Source organism: Neolamprologus multifasciatus, chromosome 12, assembly GCF_963576455.1.
Source record: "Neolamprologus multifasciatus chromosome 12, fNeoMul1.2, whole genome shotgun sequence".
Taxonomy (NCBI): domain Eukaryota; kingdom Metazoa; phylum Chordata; class Actinopteri; order Cichliformes; family Cichlidae; genus Neolamprologus; species Neolamprologus multifasciatus.
This window is the reverse complement of record NC_140450.1, coordinates 36,232,258-36,249,033: the sequence shown is the minus strand read 5'-3', so window position 1 is coordinate 36,249,033 and position 16,776 is coordinate 36,232,258.

Sequence of the window (16,776 nt, the reverse complement as noted above, 5' to 3'; positions counted from 1 at the left end):
ACAATGATCTGTGTATTCTGGGGTCACAGCTGTGTTCCCCAGGAAAAGGAACAGGAACGTGTTCTCCTTTCGCCCAAGAGCCTCTTGAACGTCGTTGGTCTGGTGTTCCTGGATTTCCACCAACCCCTTCATGGTTATTGCTGTGTTTATGGGATCCATCCTTTTGAGGTGACTTAGCTGGAGCCCAAGATGCCATGACACTTGAACCCAGTTGGTGTTTCAGCAGTCACCGTGTCTGTCTCTGCTGTGAAGGATCCTCGTATATCTGTGACCTCGTCTGGTGTCTGTTCCTTTCTCTGTAAGAGACAGAAAACCAAAACACCTCTCTTCCTAGCTCTAACAATCTAATGTTGCTGTCTACTGATCTTTTGGTGTTCAGAATTGGTTTAGAACATTCAGAATGTCCCAAGGACTTATCCTAATTTAGTGTATGTGTGTGTAAGCGTGTTTGCATTTAGCCCGCTGCACTGGCATTTCCTACACTTTATCAGTCCGGACTATCGCCGAACGAAGCTTATGACCTTCAAAAAACCGAGTGCCAACTCATTATAAGCACATTTGCAAGATATGTATAAAAATGATTAAAACCACTCATTCTAATAAAAGACATCAAAAACAAATCAGCCATTTCTAATTCTAACGTGTAAAGTAAGTAAGTAAGTAAAACTTTATTTGTATAGCACCTTTCAAGATAAAAATCACAAAGTGCTTCACAGTAGCTAAAACCTAAAAATAAAAATCAACCAAAATGTGTCCATTCAATGAAGCTAGAAAATTAAAAGAAAAGGTTAGTGAGCTCATATCTTAGAAAGTATCAGACTTTCTCCTATCCAGTGTCGTTGCTCCAGTCTTGTTATCCTGTGTTAGGGAATGAAATCAATTTAAATGTCATGTTAGATCTGTTCAACTCCTGGCTCCGCCCAGAGCCTGCGTCTTCACAATTGTCTAGATTAGATTAGATTAGATAAAACTTTATTAATCCCTCGGGTAGGTTCCTCTGGGAAATTTGTTTTCCAAAAAGCACAGCACCGACAGAAGTTACAGAGTTAAGAATATTATATATATATATATATATATACACACATATATAAATACAAAGACATATATAGATAAAATATACAAAGGGGATAAATAGAATAAATAGGAATAAAAATAAAAATAAAAATACAAGTGAATTGCACATTTCAAGTATGGAGTCTATTGCACTGCTGATTATTAACAAAAAGTATTGCACAAAAGGTGATTGCACAGTGAAGTGAAGAGGCACTACAGCTTAGTTGTTCCCCCCTCCTTTGTCCTCCTGTCTCCCCTCCCTCTCCCCTCCAGAGAGGAGTTAAACAGTTTGATGGCGTGTGGGACAAAGGAGTTTTTAAGTCTGTTGGTTCTTGTCTTTGGGAGAAGCAACCTGTCACTGAACAGACTCTTCTGGTTGTTTATGGCCGTGTGCAGAGGATGCCCAGCATTGTCCATAATGTCCAGCAGTTTCTTTAGTGTCCTTTTCTCTGCCACTGTCACCAGAGTGTCCAGCTTCATGCCGACCACAGAGCCAGCCTTCCTGATCAGTTTCTCCAGCCTGGATGAGTCCTTCTTTGCTGTGCTGCTCCCCCAGCACACCACAGCATAGAAAAGTACTCCAGCAACCACCGACTGGTAAAACATCCTCAGGAGCTTCCTGCAGATGTTAAAAGACCTCAGCCTCCTGAGGAAGTACAGTCGGCTTTGGGCTTTTTTGTACAGGTGCTCTGTGTTGCATGACCAGTCCAAACAGTCTACAAACAAAACCTGTATTAATATAAACTTCACTTCAACATAAACTTGTTGACTACTTTTGACACCTGTAAATAGAAGATTAACATGAAGTTATAACAATCACTGTAATACAAATATTAATATAATGTCAATAGCTTCAATAAATGTTCAATGCAATGCTTGTTATATGATTCTGATGTAACAATAATGCTGATGCTAAAATAACCGTAAAACACACCCTTTTTATCCCCTACTGAAATATACATACAACAAGCCAAACCACACCTTGGTCACACCAACCCTTTTCCGCCCTGAAGATGTCCAACGCCATCTTAGTCTGGACTGTCAAAGGTGACTTTAACGCTGACTGTTCCGACAATCCATTTTATAACATTTCCTGGTCAGATTAGCCAATCCCTGCACACTGGAATAAACATAATCAACATGATCAACATTTTTTCTGTGTGTTATTTCACCATCTTATTGATTCCAACGCTCCATCCTTATGTGGTTGGCTGCATTATGTTTATCTAGAACTCCACTCTGTCTCTAAATGTTTGAAGAGTTTTTCATGTTTGGGGTCAAGTTTTAAGAATTTGACCATACGTGAAATTAATGATGTTATCACCCCCATCGGGGCTTAGCTTTCCCACTTCTGATGATATTCCTCCCTATTCTTTAAAAGTACCCCCTTTTGGTGGCGAGAAACTGTTGGTGTGGTCAAGTGGGTGCTGTAAAAACAAAAGCTCAGGACAGAACAGTTATCAGTCATGTACTTCATACAAAATTAGCATATATTGAATTTCATATTGATCCTCTGAGTGTAATGGTACATTTTAATTTGAATTTATCAAAGCTAAACACAATAATTTTTCTTTATTTTGCTCTTGTTCTTGTGCAGCACCACATCTCAGCACATGCCCCTGTCGGTTCTATCCTACTTTTCTAAATTATTGACTATTTCAATGGAGAACCTAAATGACGTGGACCAGGGTTTGTCATTACATATCTCTATTTTGAATGTGACACGTCTATCATTCCCCTGTTATTCATAGACATCAATAGAGTTTTTTTCTTTATAAAAGTTAATTGACTCTTTACAGTGGCCTGCTATGGTTAATAATAACATGTTCAGTCAGGAGTGAAATCAAAGCTTCTCTTCACTTTAGCATTTTAACATTCCCAACAATATAATGTGATACATTAATCGAAACACAGCTAATAAAACACAATTTTCTTAATGCAAACATCAGTAACTCAAAATTAGCAACCAAAGGGTTAAGTCTGCAGTTCACACTCATGTGAAGCTACAGCCTCCCCCTTTAGTCTCTGTCATCCTTCTGTTCCTGCAAAAACAAAACAAAGCGAGACAAAACATCCACCCTTCTTTTACAGGCTGGGTGAATTGTTTGTGGACATGTACTAATCCTAAAGTCGGTACCGTTTTTGTCTCAGTATCAAGTCAGTTTAAACTTTTAGTCGTCAGTCCATCACAGTCCAGTCACATGCATACATCCACACATTCATACCAGATATTGCTGATAATGGAGTCTCACGCGCAACCTATTCGAGGCTCCATCACCAGCAAGATGACGTCATCATTTTAAAGGAAAACAGTTCCTTGTTTTTTTTGGACTGGATTGACTCGCTGCAATCCTTTTAGGCTCAGGACTTCTCATGTGATCAATGTCCCATATAAGTGAATTTCTCCCAAGCCCATTATAAACATGGAGAAAAATACTTTGCAACTGTTTTCAGTAAGAATGTTTTATAGAGCTTTAAAGTTCAATCTCTCAGGCCTGGATTAAAGAGCTGATTTGTTAAATCAGGAACTCACAAAATACCAAAATATCACCACCGGTGGATCACTCCTCTCAGATGTTCTTATTTCAGTGCACTGTAACAAAAGCAAAAACAAACGTAACCAATAAAATACTCATATTATAACAAATACTGGGGCCCGTTGCAAACATGTCCAAGCATAAAACCATCTTTCTCTCTCTTAGAGAAAGAAAACAATCCAAACCTCACTGATAAAATCAACCTAGTGTTAAGCAAAACCCAAAAATCAACCAAAACTTCACCAGAAAGTTTTTCTCTGTCCAGGGACAATATTGTGTAAGCATACAGGTACCGTAACTTCTTTTGCACTGACAAAAACATGTTGGACTTATTTGATTCAATAGTGGACACTAGTTGCACACAAATATTTTGCTTTGGTAGAAACTTAAACAACTGAGTCGAATCAACACAACCTTTTCATATTCAGTAAACCTGTGCATTTGGAGTTCATAAAACACAATTAAAACATGTTCTGATGGAGTAAGTTGAGCTCCTGGAATATTTTAATCCTTCACAATTCTGTCATTTTATTTCAACACTATTCAATAACTTTTATCCAAATTCTACTTGGTCCCTTAAATACAAGATGTTGTCTTCATATTGCCTACTAGGGATGGGTACCGGTATCCGGTGCCATGATGGCACCGGTTCTGACATAAACGGTAGTAACCAGACCGAAAAGCAGCGCACATTTCGGTGCTTTATTTCGGTGCTTTTTTTTCCTGAGCTGTGATACACTTTCTTCTTCCTTACATTTCTATTGGCGGTTGGCAAACAACTGAAAGGTGCATTACCGCCACCAACTGGTATGGAATGATACACTTTAGATTCTAGCCAATCATTTTACGTTTCGAGGATAGTAGGCGGGTCCAGGTACGTACGTTCTTTTAGAGCAGAGCTACAGATTAAAAATGCCCAAGGCAAAGCGGTCAAAAGTCTGGCTGTACTTCACAGCAAAAGATGCAAACTCAGCAGCCTGCAACAAGTGCTTTAAGCTGATACTGTCAAAGGAGGTCACACTTTAAATCCGATGAACCTAGCCCTGCCAGTGTAGCAGAAATGATGATGCAGCAGCAGCCGTTCTTCTCTGCGTGAGTAGCTTAATGTTGTTCGTGTGTAATTTACGTTGAGTAAGCTAACCACGTTATTAAATTAATGCATGTAACGTGAACTAGCAAACACCATCATAGCTACATGCGGCTGTCTTCTTGTTTGATGGCAGATACTCCCTTCACCCTGGACAAAAAGGCTAAAATGACCAAAGAAAAAGTGGAAAACAGCTAAACATGAGAGGTTTTTGGACAAAGTTTGTGTTTTTTCCATTGATTAAGCTGCTTCCAGCCCAGAGTGATACCATATATGCCCTATAGCTGCAGAAAAGGCTAACATTGTTATCTTTTTACAAAAAAACAGCTGAACATGAGAGGTTTTTGGACCAATTTTGTGTTTTCCATTCTTTAAGCACCGGTTTGGGCACCGTTTAAGCACCGGCACCGTTTCAAAAGTACCGGTTTGGCACCGGTATCGGATAAAACCTAAACGATACCCATCCCTATTGCCTACGGTTCAACAAAGTCTAGATTCTGGTTACCATAAAAATTGAATGGGTCTACAACAACTACCATCCTCCTATCTTTATCCTGATTGCAGGAGGGCTGGGAAATAACCCTGAAGTGGTAGGTTACGAGGCAGGGTGCACCCCGAACAGGTCACCAGTCTATCACCTAGAAACAAACAACCATTTACACTTACATTCACGGATAATTTAGAATCATCAATTAACCTAGCTCTAACAGCTGCATGACTTTTCACTGTGGCAGGAAACCAGAATACCCAGAGAGAAACCACTGCAAACTAGCCAGACTGTGGAATTGCACCCAGGACCTTCTTACTGTGGAGCAACAGCACTCACCAGCATGCCAACAATGTAGGAAATACAGGGAAGCTATGATTTCCTGTTGAATTTTGTACAGATCTTTAGAGCCTGAGGCAATTGTGTTAAATACACATGGGATGCTTACGTAAATCCAAGGGCTGGCCCCCTTTTCTTCTTTTTTTTCTTTTTTTTTTTTAGTGTGTTCCTCCTTCAATTAAATCTCAATCACAAAAATGTGGCGCTCCGAAATACGACTCACACCGTTAATTCATCATTTTCACTCTGTACCACTGCTCCTTATCAGGCTGTGTGAAGCACAGTAAACAATTCAGTCGAGGCCTTGAGCCATAAACAGACATCACTCACAGACATTGTTTTCATAACCAAACTGCTCTAGACCCTGTCCCCTAAATCTACACAAATGCCCTCTGGGTGACATGAAATGCATTTAACCAATTAACAATCAATGGCTTCTTGTTGTTGTAACAAATTCTGTATTTGTAGGTCTGTGTGCAGCATTTTGCGTATCAGCATAGCATTTGTTAGTAAAGCATTCTTCATTGCATCAGCGTGTGTGTGTATCACTCTTCATTGCACAAACATGTGTATGTGTGTGTGTGTGTGTGGATCACTTCTCAGTGAATTGAATCAGCATTTCGATTTGTGTGCGTGTGTGTGTGTCATTTCTCAGTCAATCAACGAGTGCATATGTGTTCATATGTGTGTTTCTCTTGATTATGAGTCAGTGTGTGTAGATGTGTGTGTTTGTGTGTGTTTGTGTTCATCACTTTCCTGTTCTGGTGTTCTGGGTAAACCATGGCCTGAAGCCCCTGGGGTCCTGCCTCCCCCTTTTCAGTCCGTTTGGGTCCATTGGTACTGCTGCCCAAAGTTCTGTCCATACTGGTTCTGGCCCCAATTGAGGCAGTCCTTTTCTCCAGTGTCCTGCATCTTCTCCTTGTCCAGCTCCTCCTTAACTTGACCCTTTTGCTTCTGTAGCTCCTTCAGGGTTTGCTCCTGTGTTGGAGCTTCTCGTCAGATTTGGCAACCTCCTGCTCCAGCAAGCTCCGGCCTGATTTTAAGTCCTGTATCTGGGACTCCAAGCCTGACTGATGGGTTCGATTAGCAGCCAGCTCCTCCTGAGCCATGCTCAGTTTCTGCTCTGATGTCTTGAGCTCTCACTGAGGGCAGAAACCTCAGAGTCTTTTCCGTACACGTCAGATTGAAGTTTATTGATGTTTTCCTTGCTTTGCTCCACGGCCTTCTGCAGCTCTGCTGTTCGGCTCTTCTCAGAGGTCAGCTCCTGGCCGAGCCCCGACACCTGTGCCTTCAGCTTATGTTCTTCTGGTGCTTTTGTCCAATCTGAGGTGCCTCCTGACCTCAGTTACTCCTCATGTCTCTGGCACGCCCTTTTTGCTGCCCGATCATCCGTGTTGGTCCGTCACTGTCCTGCACAGGTTTAATGCAGAGTTGTTAAGGTCAGCATTTTTTGCTCGGCCTCACTTTTCATCCGGGCTTAGTAGGCGTCTCGTCACAGCTCTGTCAGCTGAAGCCGTCTGGAAATCTCCCCCGTGTAGTGAAACGGGCCTTGGATTTAACGTTCTCCGTCTCCGCTGCATGAGATCGCTTTCCTGCAGCACTGTTGACATTCTCAGGCTGTTGTTGTGGGTCCAGCTGCTGTAGCATTTGGTCAGGGTCACATCAAAGATGGTAGAAGGGAGAGCAAAGATGGTAGAGGGGAGAGCAGGAGTCCAGGTCAGCCTCGGCTTTCCGGGCCGACAAAGCAGCCTGTAATTAAGCATAAAGAGAAAAACAGGAAAATGATGTTGTTTTGGCTGTGTTATTCAGAGAGGGGCCAGGCCCTGTGTCAGCCTTCTCCCCCCCTTTTTTTTGTTTTTTCTCACTATATAATCAACTCATAACCCACCAAGTTGACAGGACAACACAGGTACATGTTAAAATTCTTAAGATCATGTTTAATAACTCAAAAAATGAATTTTATTTCATTCAATAATCACTTATATTAATCAATCAGAGGAAAACATGTCACAATTCGACTCTTTTAACCACTAAATTTGTTGTTTCATCACTGGTTTATCATACCAGTGTCTTTCTTTTTGAAGTTAATTTGTTGTCCTGCAACCCAGAGAGTTTATTTGTTATTAGTGGATAAACTTTATCATTTAACATCAGGTGTATTTTAAGTTTCGCTGCTTTAACCTTGCTGGAAAATCTTCACGTGTTCATGAATGTAAGCTGTTTCTTCATTGCGTGTGTGTGCGTTTGTGGGTGGGTTATTTTAACTTTTTCTCCAACAAGGCATTTCTCTAATTGTGTGTGTTTTTAATTTTGTTTCCCAAATTTTGATTTCCCACCTTAAATAACAACATTCCATGTCTTCAGCCAGGAATTAGAGCTTGCTTGTGAGGTTCAGGGACACATGGTGCCAAAAACAATTCAGTGAAAAACTTGCCTGAAAATTTCCAGTGATGGTAACCGATAACTGGAGGAGAAGATGTCCTTTAAGCTTCTTTTCAGGGTGAGGACAACGTAAGAGGTCAAGCTGTAAAATTTTGAGCCAGAGCTTGGCCTGTCTGTCGTCCCAATTTTGTTAATCTATCCTTTTGCTGCTGTACTCAGGTCTCCTGGTTGAGAGAAATCCACCTGTATTAAGAGACTAAAACATTCATTTACTATTTTTCTTACAACATCCATTTGGTTCATCTGCCTAGATTTTACTCTCTCTCTTGGTGCATAGTTCACACAGTCAGGCAGTTGCCTTTTATGGGCATACAAATTTCCGGTCACTCACCCCCAGCAGCTGCGAAGCCGTCTCTCCTATATCAAAACCCAGCCAAACATCAAACATTCACTGTAGTCATTCAAAACTTTATTTGTAATATTATAATCAGCAAAATCAGCGTTTTAATTACAGGCATGTATCATTGTTTGCAAATCATACTTATAAAACTCAATAACACGCTAAACAGGAAGTCCTCTGTGGGCTTCAAAGCAGCCACCTCATTTGCATGTTCACACACTATCTAAAAAATAGCTCGCAGCGCTGCAGCGCGCTGTCGTCACACACAGCCTCGTTTCACACTCAACTCTCTATTATATTACAAAGACGTCTTATATTTACAATCACTCTCAGGCCTGAAAGTTTTAGCGCCTACACAATTTTGACAAATTTAAGATAACGGGTCCAACCGAAGAAAGTCCAACTTTTTTGTAATCAATTAACCAGTATCAGACTCTAACTGTATCTGGCCTCATCTCTAAAATCCCTAACTCAATTTAAAAGTGTCCAACACCCAAGGTCCAACCTTTGCTGCCCAAAAAAGCGCAGATACTGTTTCAAACGGTAAGGAGACTAACTCCTAGCTTATTCCAGGATGCCCTGTACCCCACAGTCAAGCCAAACTGAACTAACCCTGTTCGCCGACAGGTCAAGGTCGCGCGTCCGCGGCCAGGAGGGAGCGTAACCTCCGGGCTATGCGCCTCTTAGTGGACTCTAACCACCGTTCTCACAAAATTTATAATACTTTTAAACCGCCGTCAACTAGGGTTGCAAAATTCCCGGAATTTTCAAAGATGGAAACTTTCCATGGGAATAAATGGGAATTAACGGGAATTTATGGGAATAAACTGGGAATTTTCAAAATTGAAGGTTGGCTCTTCTTAGGGAACTTAAATATAGTTGAGCAAAGTATATTTTAGCATAATATTGACAAAAACAAACAAATGCAATTCAAATACACTTGAATATCCATGCCATTCCTTAATCACATGTACAGAGCACATGCTTGCTGCATGGCTATTGAGACCACCTACTGGCACTGTGCATGCCTCCATCACATGTACACATGGACCACACTTTTGAGCCTGAAGGACAAAGAGTATTGAAGGCACACATTTGAGCCTGTGGACTTAACAAGTGAGGTAAGTTTTGATGATATTATGGGAAAATATATTCATTAAATGTTTAAATTGTGAATATCACATAAAATGTATTAATCTGGTAGATAGCAATCTGATAAGATGCTAAATAAAATGCTAGCATCTGTTAGATGCTAAATAAGCCATAGCTAGTATAACATAAAGAAGATGCTAGCTTCCTCATTTGGCTGTTTTGTTTTGAAGATCATTCCAGTTGTTTAGCTAGCCTTACTATTTATATCTGTTTATTATCATATTGCAATTGTATTATTACGATCTCTTGCATTGCATTAGCATTTTTACAAGCTCTTGTTTTATTTTACAGAAAAATGCCACGCGTGCTATCTGATGTGTGGAGACATTTTACACCAGCTAATGTACAAGGGAAATCTGTATATATGTGTAAGTATTGTGATAAGACGTACATGAAGAATGCCACAAAAATGATGCAGCACATTGCAAAGTGCAAAAAAATTCCTCAAGGCCCAACACATGCAGCAGCCAGGAGTTCCACTCAAGGGGAAAATGAATCTGTTTCAGCTGTATCAGAGTCAGATACCCACTCATCAGCTCCTAGTCCCTCTGGCATCAGAGGATTCTTTGATTTTATGGATGACACTAGTCAGAAAAACGCAGATGAGTGTTTCGCTCGTGCAATCTATGCAACTGGCTCACCCCTGATGCTGACATCCAATGTGTCCTGGAAGAGATTTTTGAATGTTCTCCGACCAGCATACATTCCCCCAACCAGACATGCATTGTCTACTCATCTACTGGATGAAGAGTTCAGTCGAGTTCAAGCAAAGATGAAACAGACCATTGATCAAGCTGACTGTATTTCAGTCATCTCTGATTGATGGTCCAATATCAGGGGACAAGGAATTATTAACTACATAATCACCACTCCTCAGCCTGTGTTCTACAAGTGTGTAGACACAAAGGAAAACAGACACACAGGCCAATACATTGCAGATGAGCTAAAAGTGATCATCAATGACCTTGGACCAGATAAGGTTTTTGCACTGGTCACTGACAACGCAGCCAACATGAAGGTTGCCTGGGCACATGTGGAGGAGACCTACCCTCATATAACTACTATTGGCTGTGCTGCCCATACACTAAATCTTCTCCTAAAAGACATAATGGCACTAAAAACAATGGACACTCTGAATAAGAGAGCGAAGCAAGTTCTGAAATATGTTAAAGGCAAACAAGTAACTTCCGCTACATTTCTGTCAAAGCAAAAGGAAAAGAACAAGAGTACTACACTGAAGCTTCCCAGCATAATGCAATGGGGTGATGTTGTTATCATGTTTGACAGCCTTCTGGAGGGAAAGGAGTCTCTGCAAGAAATGGCCATATCCCAGTCTGTAGGTATCGACAGTGACATCAAGAAGGTCATCTTGGATGATGTGTTCTGGGAAAGAGTATCTAGCAGTCAGAAAATCCTCAAACCTATTGCAGCAGCATTAGCGAAGATAGAGGGGGATGGTGCCATCTTGTCAGATGTCCAGTGCCTTTTTGCAGAACTCAAAGAAGAAATCCAGACAATTCTGCCCACTTCCCTACTACTGAAAGCAGAGGAAACGGCTGTGGTCAAGTCATTGGAACAGCGGAGGGAGTTCTGCATGAAGCCAGTGCATGCAGCAGCATACATGCTGGACCCCAAATATGACAAGGGCATACTTTCTGGGGAAGAGATCAACGGTGCCTATGCGGTCATTACAGCCATGTCTGACCACCTGGGTCTCGATAAAGGCAAAGTTCTAGGCAGTTTGGCAAAGTATCGAACAAAGCAAGGCCTTTGGAAAGGGGATGGAATATGGCAGTCATGCCAGCACATATCTGCAGCCACCTGGTGGAAGGGACTATGTGAATCTGAGGCCCTTGCACCTGTAGCCTCCATCCTCCTCCAAATCCCACCATCATCAGCCGCCTCCGAGCGCAACTGGTCACTGTTTGGGAACACCCACACAAAGGTTCGCAACAGGCTCACAAATGTGAGAGTGGAAAAGCTGGTCGGCATTCGGGCAAACCTACGGCTCTTTGAGCCTGACACAGAGCCATCCTCAACAAGGCTGGAAAGTGACACTGAAGAGGAAGACTCAGAGTTGGATGCTGAGGAAGTGGACATGTTGTTGGATGATGATGAGGTCCAGGAAGAGTCTATTGACTGAGCAAAAATGAGAAAAGAGGATTGCTTGAAGGAAGATTTGCATGTTTAATGGGTCGTTTTGGAGGATAAGTGGCATTTTTCATTTAACCTTTTGAATGGGACTTTGTGGAGATTTTTGGACAGGGGGCATTTTTGAATGAGCGGGGTTAGGGGATGGTAATATTGAACTCAACATTTTTGTTTTTATTCATCCATGAAACAAGTTATTGAAACGTGTTCTACTCTACTGTACTTACAAATAAATCTGTTGAAATATCTGTTAAAACATTTTGCATGGAGGTTTTCTTATGATTTCTGTTTATATTTATGCTTGGAAATAATATATTCCCAGTTAGTTCTCCTAAATTCCCATTAATTTCCATAATTCCCATTATTTCCATGGAAAGTTTCCAATATGGAATATTTCCAAAATTCCCAAGCTTAACTTACCATAGAAATTTACCGGAAACTTTTCGGAAGTTTACCGGAAATTTTCCGCCCCTTTGCAACCCTACCGTCAACCCTCTAAAACAAGAGTATGACTGACGCAGATGCAACGTTATGGACAATGGAGACTCTAACTCGCAACATGGCCAACACAGATGCAATCCTTTAGACCAATGGAGACTCTAACTCACAAACTGACCAATTCCCTATCAAACTACCTGGGACTCTAACCCAGTATTATTTTCCTTTTTCTTGGGACTCTAACCCAGTATTATTACTTATCTTGGGACTCTAACCCAGTATTATTACTTATAAGCTTACTTCAAGTTTCAACACTCATGAGATTTTTCATCAAAATCAAAACAGGCCTTCACCAGTAATTTCAGTGAGTAGGCTTTTAATTTATACAGTCCAATTTGGCACAGTTTGGATTTACATTCAACAGGTTTTGCCTCACCTTTAGATGTGCCGGCTTGCCCACTCACGTCAGACCACTGGCTCGTGCCTGCCCGTTCAACCACCTCGGACCGTCCAAACCTCCAAAACTTCCACCCCAATACCACAGGACGAGCCCCCAAAACTGTTACGGATTCAAATATTGAGGATGGATACAAGAGGAAAACCAAAAATAACAACACTGGTCCGGCCGGGTCAAGTCAAACGATGATTTAATGAACACACGCGTGGGAGATGGACACCATACAGCAGACAGCATCAGATCTCAAAATGGTGGAGCCTTGATCAAACTCTTATAGCCTCTAGTGGCCCCCACCTAATCATAAAAGCCTAAACATTCACATTCTTTCTCACACACAGCGCCCAAGCTACGACCTTGGCTCCCTGTTTATCTGCTCCTGCTGAGATGGGGCAGTATGCTCTGTTCTCTTCTAACCAGACAAATGAGACAATGACTTTCTGTGAACAGTATTTCTTATAACTCAGCAGTATAATGCATCATAAAACAATATCATTCATTCACAATAAATCAGCAGTCTAATGTAATGCAAATCAGTTTACCAAATGTAATAGTTATACCTTCTTCTAATTCAGGAGAATAATGCAAACTAAAACTACATAATAATCCACAATCTTTAATTAGGGGTCTAACATGGCATAAAATAATATCATAATCCGACAGTGGGAAACATAATGGAGGTAATTTTCAGTGTTTTGAAAAGAGATTTGGTATCTCACCAAAACTGTCCATACTTGGTATAACCACAGAAGCTTCTGATGGAGATTTTTCCAGTTATACAAAAAGATGGATTATTCTGGCTCTTACTGCTAAGACATTGGCGGAAAAAGAGCCCCCCTCCCTATGAAGAGTGGCTAAAGACAATGGCTAAGTTGGCATCTTACGAAAAAGTGACTTATGGTTTATTAGACAAATTGCATCAATATGATTGTATTTGGCCCTTTACAAGCTGGCTTTCTGTAACTTGAAGAACAGGAGTAATGACAGAGTGGTGGTGTGGGGATTGGTGCGCGAAGAAAGAATAGGATAACTTTGTTTTTGTTTTTTGTTGTTTTTTGTTATTTTGTTTATGTTGTTGTTTTTTAAAATTATTTATTTATGTATTTATTTTTAAGTTCTGTTATTGAAGTTTAAAATGAAATAAATAAAAATTGTTGATGATAAAAAAAGAAGTTTATTTTGTGACCCAGAAAGAGTAATATTAAAACTAAGTAGCTGCCGCCATTGTTGGAAACAAATTGGCTGGGCAGCGCTATGAATTCTGGGATAGGTTGGGTTATGAAGGATGCACTGACTCGGCCTTCAGATGCGACCTACGAAGTAAGGCAAGTTTATTTATACAGCACAATTCAACAACAAGGTGATTCAAAGTGCTTTACAAAGACATTAAAAAACAAAAACAAATAAAAAGCGTGATTTAAAATTGATTAAAAAAACAGTAGATAAAATCAGTAGTTAAAATGTAAGTTTTGAAATTTAAGCTTAAAAGTAAAACAGTGTGGATTTGGTGCTTTATTCAAATGCAGCTGAGAACAGGTGAGTCTTCAAGCTGGGTTTAAATAAACTGAGTGTTTCAGCTGATCTGAGGCTTTCTGGGAGTTTGTTCCAGATATAAGGAGCATAAAAGCTGAATGCAGCTTCTCCGTTTCTGGTTCTGACTCTGGGAACTGATAAAAGACCGGATCCAGATGACCTGAGGGATCTGGAAGGTTCATACTGGGTCAGGAGGTCACTGATTTATTTTGGTCCTAAACCATCCAGAGCTTCATAGACCAGCATCAGAACTTTAAAGTCTATCCTCTGATAGGCAGCCAGTGTAAAGACCTCAGAGCTGGACTGATGGGGTCCACTTGTTGGTCTTAGTGAGGACTCGAGCAGCAGAGCTCTGAATGAGCTGTAGAATTCTGACTGATTTTTTAGGTAGACCTGTAAAGATGCTGTTACAGTAGTCAAGCCTAGAGATGGCACGATACCACTTTTTTATGTTCGATACCGATATCATAAATTTGGATATCTGCCGATACCGATATGAATCCGATATAGTGTTTTTTAATCAATAAAACTTTTTTTTTTAAAAATATCTTGCCTCATTTTGTATAAGTTCATACTCAAGTTTAAAAAAAAACAAAACACTAAAGCTATTCTGTTATACCTGTATGCAAAAAATACACTCACCCAAAATATTTCATAGTTCAGCAACACTGATCAATCTAATAAATTTAAACCTACTCAATCCTCCCTATTCTGGTATTTTAAAGAGCACTTAGCAGAAATATTAAGCAACCTAACTAATAGGGTTGTCAACTACCAGCAGAGAAAAATAGGGAACCACCCCCCGCCCTCCACCTCATGATGCTTAATCGAGGTAATCAACTTTAATTTAATGCACGTGTAAAAAAAAAAAAAATAATCACAATAAATTATTTATTTTTCCACAATAATTAAATAGATTCAACATCTTTCTTCAACAGAATTGCAGACTGCACAGATGGTATCTTCCCAAAGGAAAAAGTACTATAGCTTACTAGGGTATATATTTGACGTAGTAGTTCCTATTAGTGATGTGTCCTGTGTGTCGAAGCGTCGAATCGTGTGCCGGGTAATCTCGGGGGCGTGTCTGTGAAGCGCGTATCGAGGCTTGCTTTGATTACGTATGCAGTGACGTTCGAGGCCTCGCGGGCAGTCCGTACCACGTGACTGATTCAGGGACTGGTTCACCGGTTCGCGCCAGATTCGAAATAAAATGGACAGAAAAACACAGCTGATTTCCATCACACTGTGTTGTGGAATTGGATTACGTACGTGTTACATAGTTACTTGAGCATTTCCTTAATCGATGGAACCAGGAAGGAAGAGATTTTATATTTTATTTTATCTCTCCTAATAAAGTATGCACACAGTAATAAATATCACAAATGATAAGCACCATAATATAAATAAACAACACTACAGATCCTATAATCTGATTTCTGTCTTTTAGTTTATTAAAAAGTGAAGCGCCAAATACTAGTTTGTGTCATTATCCAGATGTACATAAGCATGATTACACAGGTACTAGCGGGTTTTGATTATTGATTAAAATCGATTCTAGCTTGGATAACGTGATATCGATTCATTAAAATTCTGAATCGATTTTTAATATAAATATTACTACATTTCAACCACCACCAAACAGCTAAAACAGTGAATGAGAGCAGGTACACCAATTCTGCACAAAGACGTGCAGACGTGCAAAAACACAAAGCGCTGACGCGTCAGAATCAGTGAAATGTCGCCTTTCTTACCAGACAGCACGGACACGGTCGGGGCTGAAAGCCGACAGCTCACTGATTCTAATCTAAGACATCTGCTGTGATGCTTACACATTAGATAAAGTCTCGAAAGTGTCAGCTTTCTTTTTATAGTTATAAAAATATGCAAATGTACTGATCTATGATCTGAATTATACTATTGACTGACTGTCTGAGGCTAACAGTTACACAAACATACCAAAACTCTGTCCTGATAGTTTCCACTTTCTCTTTTGTATCACACATACTGAGACAATATTCGGGATAAATAACCAAGAAAACAATTTATTTATTCAGTTTAGAGGTTTACACATCATTATAATCACAGAGCCTTCACTTGAATTGTCCACTTGATGGCGCAGTAGAGCAAATGAATCATCACAATGCTTCGAACCATGAGTCGACCAATTGGGTGGAAAGCTTCAGTTCATCATGAGGCTTCATCTCACCATCACTAGTTCCTATACAATAATAATATTATATTATTGGCCGTGTGTGAATATAAATGGACCCAAGATGCAGACTGCTTAAATGGTGAGCGAGGTTTATTAACCAAAGGGTGACACAAACCAAAACCTAAGAGTAAACTAAACTGGGAAAAGCTAAGCAAAAACAAACCTGAAACCTTGAGACATGAAACGGAGATGCAGGGAGAGTAATGCAGCCAGAACACACAGGAAAATGGAGGGGAATAACACAGACGAACCAGCAACGAGGACGAGGTAACACACACTATAAATACACATGGCAGGAATCAGGGGATGGGAAACAGGAGGGGCACACACCTGGAAGACATCACAGCTGACAAGGCAGGGGAAACGTAACCAGAACACACTGACATAAGACACAGACTTTCACAATAAAACAGGAACTTACACATGAAAGGACACAGACTAAGAAACGCGGACTTAACACAGGAACACATGAGCAGAACTGAATAAACACTAAACAGAGGAAGAACAGAACCAAAATCACAATAATAGAAAACACAAAGCGCTGGGTCAAA